Genomic DNA, 14,753 nt, shown 5'->3' with positions numbered 1-14,753 from the left:
TTTTTTTACTAAAGTTAAAATTTTAGAGAAAATATATATTCTATTTTTTTATTTTTAAGATGACACATCAGAAGATGAATCCGATAGCGATAGCTTCATAGTCGTTGTACACAACTGAAGCAGTCACTGTAGCTAATGTTTTGCCATCTATAGTTAAAAATTCTCACGTTGAAAATACTCTATAGAAAGGGAAAAATAGTACACAACATACATCAAAACTGTTTTCAAAAAAATACTTTGACTCTATAACTCCAGATGAACAAGTACGTCAAGTATATGTATTCAATGAGTCTAAGCCTAGATCTACATAGGTGTAATAAATCTTAGGAAACTGTAATAAGCCTTAAGAAAGCCGCAAACTATAAAAATTGATTCATAATCGAGTATTCCTCTCCCATTCGACCATGATTGATCAATTCTTACAGCTTACGGCTGTTATAAACCAACTCTTACTGTACTAATTTTTATATTAAATATTATTAATTTTATAACTTAATATAATTTTATAACTTTATTTTATTACAATATATAAATACAATTGATTTATCTTATATAGGAAAAGCTAGATGAAAAACTATCAAGAGCAATTATTCATCAAATTGTACGTTTTCAATACTTGACAATCAATATTGTATAGTGTTCCTTAAAGAGCTGCGACCTTCTTAGAAACCTTCATCAACTTATAAGATTAATACTCCTCTTTTAAACAAAGAGCATACAAGAATTCAATTAGGAGTGAATGAAGCTATTGTAAAATCAAGTGTCATTGATATCCAATATAATGATTGGAGTAACAGATTGTAATTATGATTTTAATAATTATTGAAATAAAATCGAACATAAAATTTGAAGAAAAAAATAAAAAATTTCAAGAAATAAAATAAATACTCTATATATTAAATAATATTGATAGAAAATGTAAATATCCATTATAATTCAAAACGAACTAGTCTCAAAAAGTAATAATTAACAATTTAAGAAATAACACAAGTATGTTTTAGCAATGATTTATTTTTTTATAGAAACAAATCGATTGTTAATTTTGTTGTAACTATTCCAGAAACTTTATATAAAACTACGGATATTAAAGGAAAATCTCATACTGGAGAATATATAACAGAGATTATTTTAGAAGTAATCGAAGAAATTAGCACAGAAAAAGTTCTGGTAATTGTTACTGATAGTGTATCAAATATGATCAAAGCTCGAAGAATTGTGCAGCTCAAATATTTATTCCTCCACATATTTATATATACAGCTACGAAGCACACTGTTTGAATTTATTAGCGATTATTATAATCCATTTTGAGATATTTAAAGATGTTCAATCTTCAACAAATGAAATTGAAAGAAGTTCACCTCATTTCATCAAAGCAAAATTTACTGAAATCCAGAAAGAAAGAAAACAGAAAGTTATATTATTGAAATTACCTGGAAAAATCAAGATCCATAACCTTTGGCTCAGAGAATTTGTCTTACAACAAAAAAGCTTTAAAAATATTGGTTATTTCGGATGATGTAGTTTTGAAAAGCAAAGTTAAAAATGATATTTTAAGCGAGAGTTTTTTGGTGTGGCCTTCTAAGTCTTCATAAAATCCTGGCTCTAATTGTTAAATGGATTACCATTTTAGAAGCTAATTGTTGGACTGAGTAAGCTCAGTTCTAAGAGCTTGGAATAAGATACAGATTTGTTATGATAAATTACTCGATGACTCTATTATCGATTGATAAATGTACAGATTTTAAAATGAAGATAACAAGTAGAAGTGAAGTCATTTGCAGCCATTTCACTTTGCTGCCAATATCTTAGATCCAAAATACAATGAATGATGAACACTTAATTCGAACACAAAGGAGTTCAGGAATGCAAATAATCCATGATTGAACAAATTATTTGTATGAGAAAGATAGCGAGAGTGTAACGCAAGTAATAACTGACCTAGCTTATTACGTACAGAAAGAAGGATCTTTTGGTGAACCCTTTGTTATAAAAACCATAAAAAAATATTACCAGCCATTACTTGATGAAAAACCAACAATTCTAATCCAAAATTATGTTCGATTGCAATTAATATTCTCAGTATGCCAACAACTAGTGCTGCAACAGAAAGGAGTTATAATAGATACGTGCACACCAATAAAAGATCGTTTGACGACTGAAAGAGTCGGGAAACTGACATACGTTTCATTTAATTTGAAATTGGAATTATCGAAAAAAAGGAGGAAAAAACAAAAAAGAATTATTACTCCGTGGGATGACAAGGAATTTGGTCTTCAGGCAGAAGAGTTAGAAGCTGAATATGCTGAAGATGAAGAAGATTATGACTTCAAAGATGAATCTGACTACAATTTTGAAGATGGAATAGAAAATTAATGGATGAAAATTAATTAAGATTCTCATCCAGGTCGAAAAATTTCGGTTTCAATAACGGTTTCAAGACTAAATTCAACTTTCAGTTCTAGTTTTTTTATCATAACGGTTTCCAGAACTGTTTGAATTTCAGATTCTTTTCGCTTCCAGTTTCAAGTAATTACATGGTCCATTATAAAAGTAATGCGCATTTTCTGGGAAAAATAGATTTATTGATCGTAGCGGTACAAATGCTCAAAATTCTTCAAAATACTCTCCCCCTGAATCAATACACTTGCGGAGACGTGTCTGCCACGCCTGGAAGGCACGCTGAAACTCCTCGACGGGAATGTCTCTTAGGAACGTTGTAACATGCTTTTGGATGTTTTCCACGGATTCCCAATGCTTTCCTTTCAGCTCTCTCTTCAGACGGGGAAACAAAAAAAAGTCGCACGGAGCCAAGTCAGGACTGTAAGGGGGCTGGGGGACCACCGGGGTGTTGCTCCGGGCCAAGTAGTTGGCAACGATGAAGGCCGTGTGGCTGGGGGCATTGTCATGGTGAAGCTTGATCGCGTCCTTAATGTCAGATTCTCCGTCACTATCCCATGTACCGCAAATGTGGACATGTTTAGGGTGTCAGCGATGTACTGGATACTCAATCGACGGTCGGAACGCAAAACTTCGCACACACGATTCACGTTTTCGTCGGTTCTGGCCGTTGTTGGGCGTCCAGAACGGGGTTCGTCGGCGACCTCCTCCCGGCCCTCCTTGAACGCCTTGTGCCACCTCCCGGACTGTGACCTTGAAATGCAGTCGTCCTTGAAGGCCTCTTGAAGCATCTGGAATGTTTCGGTTGCATTCTTTCCAAGTCGCACACAAAACTTGATGGCGTATCGCTGTTCAAGCGAACGCTCCATCGCGCCGTGTTACAAAGTCGAAAAACACACTTCACGCGGAGGCACGTCTTTCCACTCAGACTGCTCGGAGCAAACTGGCGACCGGCTGCCTTGGAAGGGCAGACCTCCCACCACATTTCCCGACCCATTTTACCCCGCTGCGATGGATATTCGCGTCACAATAAAATCATGCGCATTACTTTCATAATGGACCCTGTATCTAGTTATAATGGTCACCGTCATCGCTAAAAAGATTGGAACCGACAATTGAAAAGCCGAATTGAATAGCCTTGGATCATTAACTGATCTGAAATTACTTTCTGGAATGTAATTTTGGTTCAGATTCTTAGTTAAAAGAGACCAAAGCAGAGATAATATTTTATGCTATTTATTTAGCGTTATCTAACTAAGTATAGTTTATTTACTTAACTTCCTTTATATAAAAAGTTATTTAGATTTTGAGTTTATTACATTTTCTATTAGATTGAGTAGATTTAATTACAAAATAGTAATTACAATAGTAATTACAATAATAATCTTTATGAAATCAAAACAATGTAATACATTATGTTATAGTAAAGATATAATACTGTTGTTCCGTTTTGCTAAAAAATTATTTTAAAGAATATGTGTTATTAATACTATTAATTTTAAAAATAATATTTAATATAACAAATTCTCAGATATGATATATCCATATTCATTTGTTTTTAGTTACCTTCACTCTTAAATTCGGATGAGTCTCGTTTGAATACAGCACAATTAGACACGAGCCACTCACAGCTCTTATACAGAGGAAAACTTTTAGGAACCGGCCGCAATGAGTAGCTCGTATCCAAACGGTACATGTCAAATTATGCGCCTTCCTTAAATACTTTGAAAATAAATAAAATTATATAATTCTGGAAAAATATAAGTGTGTTAGATTACGAACCTTCATATACAGTACAAAAATTATATCACCTTTTGGTTTTTTAAGCATAATTTTTTTTAAACTGTACAGATCTCTATCAAATTGTAATATGTTTTAATAATAGATGTAGTTTACTGAACAAATAATTTTTCATCAAATAATAAAAACAACTTGTAAAAAATTAATTTTATTTAAAATCTCTAAAATATGTCAAATTTCATAATAAATTTTTAATTATCATAACGAAAATAAATTTCTTCAAAACGAACAAAAAATTCATAATTTAGATTGTACAATTCTAATATTTTGTAGCAAAATCCTTGGAATCGATTACAGCTTGGCAGCGTCTGGGCATGGAATCGATAAGTGCGTCAATTGTCGATTGAGAGATCTTCTTCTACTCTTCCTCCAATTGGACGAATTTTTCGGCCGTATTTGTAATTCACTTATTGACTAAACGTCTCTGGAGTTCATCCCATAATGGTTCGATGATATTTAGGTCGCGCGATTGGCTTGGCCACTCTAGAAAAGTTACTCGATGCTGTCGAAACCACTTCCGCACTTTAGCCGCACGATGCTTTGGATCATTGTCTTGCTGATATATAAAGCCACGACCAAGGAAACGCTTTGCGTACGGTATCACATTCTTGAGGATGTCTATGTATACTTTTTGATCCATTTTATCGTCGATCCTATGAAGAGACCTATTCCCTTTGCAGAGAAAGCACCCCACACCATGACCAAATCACCTCCGTGTTTCATTGTAGAAAGTTGGTTCTTGGGATCGAAGCGCTTGCTTTTAGGACGACGAATCCATATTATTCCGTCAGTACCAAATAATAAAAACTTACTTTCGTCGCAGACGACAGAGGACTACTGAGGTGTTCAATTAAGATGAGTTTTCGCCCATTCCACTGGCACCTTCCGGTTTTTGGCGGAAATAAATGGCTTCTTTACAGGTCATCGTCCATATAATCCTGCGACCTGCAGACGATAACATATGGTCCGTATAGTTGGACCAGACTCACCAGAAATTAATATTTCTTTGGCAATATCTGATGCCATGAAACGTGGATTGTTGCGGAATATGCGAAGGATATGTTGCGATCAATGACAGAAGAAGTATAACGCGATCGCCCGGTTTTCTTCTTCTTGACATAATCTCCCTGGGCCTTCCAACGCTTCAGCAATTTGATTACCGTCGATTTAGAAATGCCAAACTGTTGTGTAAGTTCTTCGTGCGTTCGTCCTTGTTTGCGGCCTTCTATGATAGCATTCTGCTATATCTCGAACACCACGGGTTTGCCATAATATGAAACTAAATTTACTGCCAAAATTAGGTTAAGACCGTAAGAACAATGACTGCGACATGAAAAACAAAGAAAGCACAAAAATGCGATTTTGCCAAAATCAATAAAAAATTCAAAAATCATGGCGTAACATTGTCAAATTTCATTACACACATTCATGTACAAAGTGCATCTACTATCAGATATCTACTGTAAAATTTTGAGTGTATTTGATACTCTTTGACAAAAATTATACTCAAAAAACTAAAAGGTGATATAATTTTTGCCGATACTGTAATAAAAGGCTTATATCGGAGATGATACACATAAAAAGACAGAAGCAAGGAATTAACAGACTAACCGATACTGAAGCTTTCCTGAATCCTATTCCCATATTTTCAATCTCGTTCCCCTTCTTAACATCTTTTGGCTTCCCCTTCCAACTGTACTCTGATTCCCCTTCCCACATTCTTGAGCTCAGTCTTTTCCAATACTACATGGCTAACAATTGTCGAGAACACTTGCTGCAATTACACTTATTGGAAAAAGATTATAATTGTTTTTACATTGTATTTGTTACGTCCAAGCCCCCGGATTCTTTATCTGAAAAATAAGGAATTAGGAATGGAGGGGGCTAGGAAAGAACACAACAGACTCTACTCTTGTGGTTATCGCTCTGAAGGCGCGTGCCACAAGTCAGAAGCACTTTAATGGGTTAGATGTGGGTCAATGCCGATACGGAACGCTATTACCCAATCTGTGACAATGCATCCGTCTTCTTTTTTTAGGTCAAGAAAAGGTTAATTCCTTTGACTAGGGATAAGTACGATTTTTGGGAAAATGGAACGAATTGGAAGGGCGCCGAAATAAATGTTAATCACTGTCCTATTGTTTTTACAAAAGCTAATTGATTAAATTTATTTGTATACATTTATATATACATATATATATATGTGTGTGTGTGTGTGATAACAATAATAATACTAACTACTAATACTAAAACTAAGCTAATATCTAGGTTTTCTGACAATAATTGTGTGTATGTGTGAGTGTTTATGTGGGGTGAGGTGGGGTGTGGTCACAAGGACCGAGAACTTTGCAGATTCGGCGAAAGTTTGGAGTGATTAGAAAATCTCACTTAAGAATCTGTTGTCCTCAAAAGGGAGAGGGAAGAGGAAGACACGAAAGGTCGTTTGTTTTCTAGCTTTTGTTTCACACAATTTTAATTTATATATAATTTGTATGTTGTTATTGTCTTTTATGTTGGAAATAAATTATTTTTTGACTCATAGCCCTTCTTACTTTTATTTACACAATTCTAATTTATAAACCCGGATAGGTATTTTAAGCCATAAAAACTTGACGAATTATAATCGAATGCGAAGAGAATAATCGTCTATAATTTGTCCATTTCTTATAACTTGAGCATTAAAAACCTATTGTAAATCCGGACCAACACTTTTATGTTTTTTTAATCGCCGTACATTAAATTAACATGCTGTTTTAACAAACAACAAATAATCGTTAATACGAGGGCAAATCAATAAGTTCTTAGAAAATCTGTCAGAGGGCACTCGCAGTGTCATGTCACATTACTTTTTGACAAGTAGCATCTTTTAGCTGATTACTGTCAAATTTTGAGCGGAATTCATCGCGTGGTTTCATTTCTGTAGACGATTAAAGCGAACAACCTTTGTATTTTTTGCAAAATGAAAAAAAAACGAATTTCCTGCAGTGATCAAACATCTACATATGAAAGATTTAACGCCGAAAGAAATCAAAGCTGAGTTGGATAATGTTCATAGCACATCTGCACCAGCGTTTGCGACTGTATACAATTGGATGAATGAATTTAAACGTGGTCATCCACCTGTGATGCATCTCGTTCAGGACGTCCAATTGAGGCTGCTACGTCAGAAATCATGGATAAAGTGCACGAACTTGTTGAGGCCACAGGCATATCACATGGCACAGTGATTTCAATTTTACACGAACAATTGGATATGAAAAAGGTATCGGCAAGATGGGTACCGCGTTTGCTCACTGTGGACCATAAACGCGACCATATGACGATTTCAAAACAATGTTTGAAGATTTTTTAATGTAATCCAGATGAATTTCTGCGTCGATTCATTACTGTGGACGAAACATGGATGGTGAAGTCGGTCGGAAAGATCATGACAGTTTTTTGGGATGCACGCGGTACAATTCGATTACCTTCCATCGAAGCAACGATACTACGCAGCCTTTTTGGACAATTTCAACAACATTTTAAAGCAAAAACATCCCCATTTGGCGAAGAAGAAAGTCTCTTCCATCAAGACAATGCACGGTTCATGTGCACCAGACTGTGCCCGGCACCGATGGCCAAATTCAACGAATTCCGCTACGAATTGCTTCCCTATCCAGCATATTCGCCAGATTTAACTCCCTGCGACTATTTCCTATTTCCAAATCTTGGAAGAAATGGTTCGGAGAAAAGAGATTCACCACCAGAGAGCAGCTTATCGCTGAAACAGAGCTTATTTTGAAGGGTTGGACAAATTATATTATTCGGATGACTTGAAAAAGTTGGAGAATTATTGGATCAAGTATATCGAGTTGAAAGGAGACTATGTTGAGAAATAAAAATGAATCGCTCAAAAAAAAATGTGTTTTACTATGTTTTTCTAAGAACTTATTGCCCTCGTACTAAATTTTCTCGTAAATTCTCATAAATTCGTACTATCCATATAATACGATAATATTCTTTGTTATCTTTTCTGATTTTATTTTTACCGAGAATTTTTGAACTCTACGAAGAAGACCGGTGCCCATGCGCTCGGCCAATATTCAACCTAGATGCGTCTTCTGCAAGACGGGATGCTCAGAGCTCGCCTTTATCTGACCCACGCACAATAATTCTCAGAATAATTCGGCATCAATTAATATCAATATCCGATGCTACGTTAAATCGAGGGTCCGCCAACTCGATGCCAAAAGGCAAGTTAAAAACGCATCGATCCTTCAAAACGGCCGGAATTTTCCCGATGATTTGATCGATCACTATGCATTCGATTTCCATCGTGAACGAATTCAGTCACGAACATATTTTGACTCGCGCTTCGATTTGACACGGATGCTGCTTTGCCGATTCCAGATATAGAAATATTTACCGATCGTGTCTTCAGCTGCAACGACTTTATACATTTGCTCGAAATAAAATTTGCTTATGATCCGGAATTCAACAAAACACGACACGTCGCCTGACCATTATATATGTCGTACACATAAACAAGCGCGGTCGAAAGCAATATGCTCGTCACGTTTGACAGCACTGTGCGTGACTATCATCACCTGGCTGTCGGAGATCGCAGTTGAGCCGGACGATGTATGATAATCGCCGCCCGCGCTGACAGTTTCCCTCCTATCCTTTGAAATATGTAATAAAGTATTATGTTTTAACTTATGCACGTTTTGCAATCGCCGGATGGGCACCTGACTGCTGCATGATTCGAAGCAATTGAGGCATAGTTTTCTCCCACGTATCTCCGCGATCCGCCGGTCTACCGGCAATACCAAAAAAATCCTTGTAAAAATATACGAGATGAGCACAATAATTGCACTTACCCTTCTTGGCGCTTGGCGCTTGTCGCTGAACCGCAACTGTGAGCGAGTGTCGACGCGATCGGAGGATGCTGTATTTCTTTTAAATTCCTCCAATATTTGACCGCGATATAAAAGAAAATCGGTAAATTTTTTGAGCGCGGGCAATTTAGAGCCTGTAATGATGCATGCAATTCTCGCGAGGTAACCGTGTTTAGTTTCGAATTAAGAAAATAAATTAATAAGGCATCCCACTTATCGGCATGACAATCCAATGCCGTTAACGCGCGTATGTTCGTCGACACATCATCCGTCAATCGCCACAGGTCGTCTGCGTTTTCTTTGGACATTGTCTAAAATCGGTTTAACGTGCGCTTGGATGATTACTCGCTTATTTTCATAATGCTTTTTCAAAATGTTTCATTGGCATCAAAAATTCCGAAAGATTTAATAATATCAGCCTTGTCAGTTAGTAACGACCTTGAATATTGAAACTTTTGAATGTTCCCCAACAAGTTGTGAATCATCGTCATAAAAATATCGAAATGGGAATCACTCATCATATTTTCCCGAAAAAATCGGTAAATTTAATTTAAGCATACGTACATGATTTGCAAACTCTGTGCCGGCTCTAGTCGGACCTTGCGTGGATAATGTTCGCGCGTCCGAATGGAGATAGTCGATTTGTGATAGTTCGTATTTGTGTAGTCGATGTGTAGTCTAATTTCGCGCATAATCTGTAAAATGCTTCTTCGAACCCTACTCTATCATTTGCTTCTCGTCAATCATTTCGAGAGATAGCGCACGGTAATAAAAGCGTCATGCATGCGTATGGAGACATTTATTAACAATTTGCGCGATATAATACCGGAAATACGGACGCAATTGAAAGGAAGACGCGTGCGGTTAGATACACTTTGGCAAGACTATTGCAATGTGCAAGCTGCATCGGCATGCTCATGAATTATCGCTTACAATTATAATTAAAATATCGATTGGCACGGACAAATGAAACAACTCACCGATATTGCTTTGATCAGTGTATTACCGCTATGCTCCGAATCGGAATGCAGCGTCGAACGAAAATCATTCCTCTGCCAAGACGCACTCCGCCGCCCGGTCCATGCCGCGGTCCAGCTCTCGATGTTCATCTCCGAACGCTCCCCTGACTGGATTGCAGTCTACTTCCAGTATGTTGGTTATCGTTTTATCCGGAATAAAAGACCAAAAAGAAATGTAGAATACCGCCAAGGATAATTGCAACGATTGGTTGGAAATAGAGAGAATAATTCCTTCCGTTGCTAGATGCTCCACTCGTCACTGTATCGGTTCTTTCCAATTAAAATTAGGCTCTTTATAGTCAAAGAATAATTGTATTTTATTGTGTGTTGTATAGCTTTACAAATACAAGAAGATAGACCGCGTGTCCGTTATAATTCGAAATTTTCTTTAGAATAAATAAAATCAACCTATTATTGATTTTCAAATGAATGAATTTTCTGATTTTCTAGAATGTTCTTGAGATCGTCGATCGTTAACGCGTCGACTATCCTCATTCTGCGATTCTCCGAAATACCTCGAAATTTGATGAATTGGTCCAAGAATTGTCGACTGATTTCCGTGAAGAAGCGTAAAACGCGATGCGTTTATCGTGGATATAATATGCTACAATTTTAAACGCGAATACCGAACAATCGCTTCAAAGTAATAAAAGTATTGATCATTCCAATAAATGAAATGGAATTATTGAATGAACAGAAACTGGATTGAATATATGAAATAAAAAAGTATTAAGAGAAGTTAAAAAATTTGTTAAAATATACTAAAGATGACTGAATGAAAGGTCAAAACGTATCATTAGTTTAATTGATAAATTATAATTTCCCTATAATAACTGGCGTAGGCTTTTTATGCTCCTTTCCTAAATTAAATTTGATTTAATCGAAAAGTCTTTATTTAATTTATGTAAAAAGAATTAATTTTTAGTCAAAATGAATTTTTTTAAATCTCATTCAACGAATTCTTTGCTTGTCCCATTTTATTTACTGGGATATGAGTAACAAATCACACAAAATTTCAATAGTATTCTTGTAATATTTTCTTAATAACAGTTATATTTTTACAAGATCTATTTGCGCGCAAGATTCATATAACTGTAACATGCGTGTAAGAGTCAAGTAACATGTTTATAAAATTCATGAATATAATATAAGATTCACGCAAGATAATTTTTTATTTACTTACAGATATCGTATGCGATATACTTGTATTCTTATATGAGCTTATATATTCCTGTCCGAAATTCATATGTGAAAATTTTCTTGAAAGATCTCACAAGAATTTTTCTTGTAAGAATCTGCAACACATGCACGCACACACGCACGCACGCACGCACGCATATGGACTCAGAGGGACTTTTTTTTAAATATCTATCAATGTGAAACTTACGAGTATATTGCTGTTATATTATTGATTTAAAGCATCCGATTGACCGCTCTGGTAATTCTAAATAGAATATGAAATTCTCGATTCTACGTTTGTGCGAGAGCGCACCGCGCGGAAAGATTCGAGTGAGAGAACGACACAAGGTTGATATGATGCACGACAGTAAAATCAACTCAGTTTCTTTGTAACTTAACAAAAGAATTTCTTTAATGTATTCAGTTACAAAGTCAAAAGATATAATTAATTAAAGATCAGATTAACAGAATATTAAATGCGGTCACCTTTTCCAAATTGAGTTTGGAATCGCGGTGATGGAAAATCTCGGCGATTTTTCTCGGCACTTCTCGAAAGATTCGGTTTATAGCGATTTCACTAAACGGTTAGCACGGCGATTTTACGAAGCGAGATTATGACTCTAAGAACTCTAAGAACTTTTTGGAAGTAAGAAGGAGGACGGCGAGATCGAAGCATTTATTGCTTTCGGCCTGAGCTTTCCCTTTTGGGAAAAATCCAATAAAGTTTTGCCACAATCGTAATTATTACGTGGCATTAGGTGTACAGAATTGATTGGCGCTTTGAATTCTTTTCTAGCGACGTTCAACGTAACAGTCATGCGCGGCAGAAAATCCGTGCGTGGGATTGGTGACAGCGCATGACGTATTCGTCAGAGCGCGGCGCTCGCGTGCGCAAATTGAATCGTTCTAGAACTTTCGATTGTCCGTTGCCGGTAACGACAGCTTGTTTGCGTGTAACGAATTGTTTTTAAAAAGAACAAAGAACGACGAATTCGATGATTTTAATGAGGATTAAGATCATGCTCGAGATGAAATCACAAGCTCAATTTATGCATGCGTTCAATGACAATTAATGTCGGTCGACTGAAAGAATTCTTGCTTTTCTTTCGAATTACCGATCTCGAACAACGTTAATGATAGAACCAACGATATCATGCAACATATTACATGTTTAAGAAAAATCATGGAATGAAATTGTGCTAAATCAAGAATGCGCACAAATGACAGACGAAAAACTTTACGAATCGGTCAAAATGACTGCAAAATGATTGGTAATCTAATGTTAAATATACACATATATACGTATGCACGCACACATATATACATATGGGATCAAATACCTGCCACGTCCACGTCGTTGATCCTAGGTAACGACGAAAATTGGATAAATTTTCGAAATATGGATTAGTTTAAATAAGTACTTTTTTTTAAAGTCCACCATTTTGTGATATATTTTGTGTAATTCAAATTTAATTTGCTTGGTTATGAAAAGAAATGTTTAAGCTTTAATTTAAGCTTTGATTTATCTCGCTAAAATAATTCGTTAAACTATCGCTACACAAAGATATAAAAAAATTATACTAAAATTTAATGACAGGTTTTTTTGCTGGTGAATGTATATATATATATATATATATATATATATATATAATATATATATATACATAATATTAATGGTTGAACCAGCTTTATATTATAGGAGATGAATTGCTAACTGCAACTGGAAAGAGCGTAAGAGACCACGCGAAAGAGGGAGTGAAATATTTATCTCCCATAGTAAAAAACTAGTTCAATTATTAATATTCACCCTGCATATACATATATATATATATATATATATATATATAAACTAATTAAAATAAATAACTACAGAATGAATTATATAAAACGTTTCACACTTTCTACAATTTCAGATTATATCATTATCCTGAACAAGAAGCGAATGGCATCTTTGAAGAAAATTTCCGGCTCCACATTGAATATCTCATATATTTACAAACATATTTCCACAATTATTAAATCCAATGAAAATTTATTGTATTATTTATCATCGTTCGTTCACAAGAATATCAATTTATTAATTGTAATTGTACATTGAATACTAATAATCTGCGATATAATAGAAACAATCACAATGAGTCAATGAATGCATTAATGAATGAATAGTGTGTGAGCGTGTAAATGTATTTCTTTCAATTTATATTAATTATTCAAAATCGTCAAATTTTTACTTAATCGTAACAGACTCAAATAATTATTTACGTCGCATTGTATATTTTTCTTATTTCAGTTTCATCTCAGACTAATCTTTCTTAATTGTATATAATTAATTATAATTATATGTTTAAAAAATATTTTTTAATCTAAAAATTTTCTATATGTATGATTTCAAACTTGCGATAATGGGTATATTGTACAGATATTATCCTGAAAAAACAAAACCAATTTAAATATAAGATAAAAAAATTAATAAATAATATAATTGAGAATAATAAGCAAGATTATATAAATATATGTAAATTTTATAGTGAATATGAATTTGTCATTATATAAGTGAACATAAATTTTAATTTTTAAAAATGCAGTTATGATTAGAATAAGCTTGAAAAATGTACTGAATCACTTCCTTAATACCAAACCTTTTTCAAAATTTTAAATTAATCAGCAATTTTTTTTATAATATTTTTATAATTCAAAAAGTTATTTTAATTAAATATATAAGTGAACAACGATAAATTACAAAGCGTTGAGCATAATCGTAGTAATCGTTTTGAATACTATTTTGATAACAATAATTTTTATATTATATTGTAATAAATAGGGTACAGAAATTTATTGTAAACTTTCTCAGGTAATGACATGCATTGAACTTTCTAATTTTTTTCTAGACGATGCATACGCAAATATTTTTATTATAAAGTATTTTTATTATGAATTTATTGTAAAAAACAAATGTAATACTGTGCAAAATAAAGATGTCATAATAGGATTGTTATGCCCTGAGGACTCAGCAATTCTTTTTCTCTCATGATAAATACTATATGTAAATATTGTTCAAGTAGCAATAGCGGCACAGCAGACTGAATAGCGATTCCTACTTCAAAAATAATTAAAGTTCCTACGGCTTAAAACCACAAAAAGAATGTTGTTTGCGCCAACTGCACTGACTGTGATAAATTTTATTTATAATTCCCAATTATTTCGTAATCATGTACTAGTAGAAAAATAGACGCCTAGCGCATCAAGTTAAAAATTGATAAGGAGAACTTTGTTAGAATAAAAAGGCACCAAATCTTATCGTCTTAACATTGTATATGCAAATCCTGTCGCCTTGTAAATTTAGATTGATACGTCTAATTATGATTTTTACTTCATATATTATCATCATGAAATAAGAGAGAAGAAAACCTAATTAGATAGCGCGCGAGCCGAAAAAGTGATCCATTTTAAATACAAAATGCTTCGAGAAAGAGAAGTCTT

General features: G+C 34.4%; 1 protein-coding gene across 3 annotated transcripts in view; it reads left to right on the top strand.

The window, feature by feature from the left end:
* LOC105154647 (uncharacterized) overlaps positions 1 to 14,268 on the top strand; it is a 577,042-nt gene extending 562,774 nt beyond the window's left edge. For all 3 annotated transcript variants that reach the window (XM_087408173.1, XM_087408174.1, XM_087408172.1), the window contains exon 12: positions 13,187 to 14,268. The gene's annotated coding sequence lies outside the window, so the exon portion shown is untranslated. The remainder of the gene's footprint in view (positions 1 to 13,186) is intronic.
* The last annotated feature ends 485 nt before the right edge of the window (positions 14,269 to 14,753 follow it).

Source organism: Acromyrmex echinatior, chromosome 7 (genome assembly GCF_024713525.1).
Source record: "Acromyrmex echinatior isolate Ae372 chromosome 7, ASM2471352v2, whole genome shotgun sequence".
In the NCBI taxonomy this organism is placed as follows: Eukaryota; Metazoa; Arthropoda; class Insecta; order Hymenoptera; family Formicidae; genus Acromyrmex; species Acromyrmex echinatior.
The sequence above is the reverse complement of the archived record's forward strand: the minus strand, read 5'-3'. Positions and strand labels throughout refer to the sequence as shown.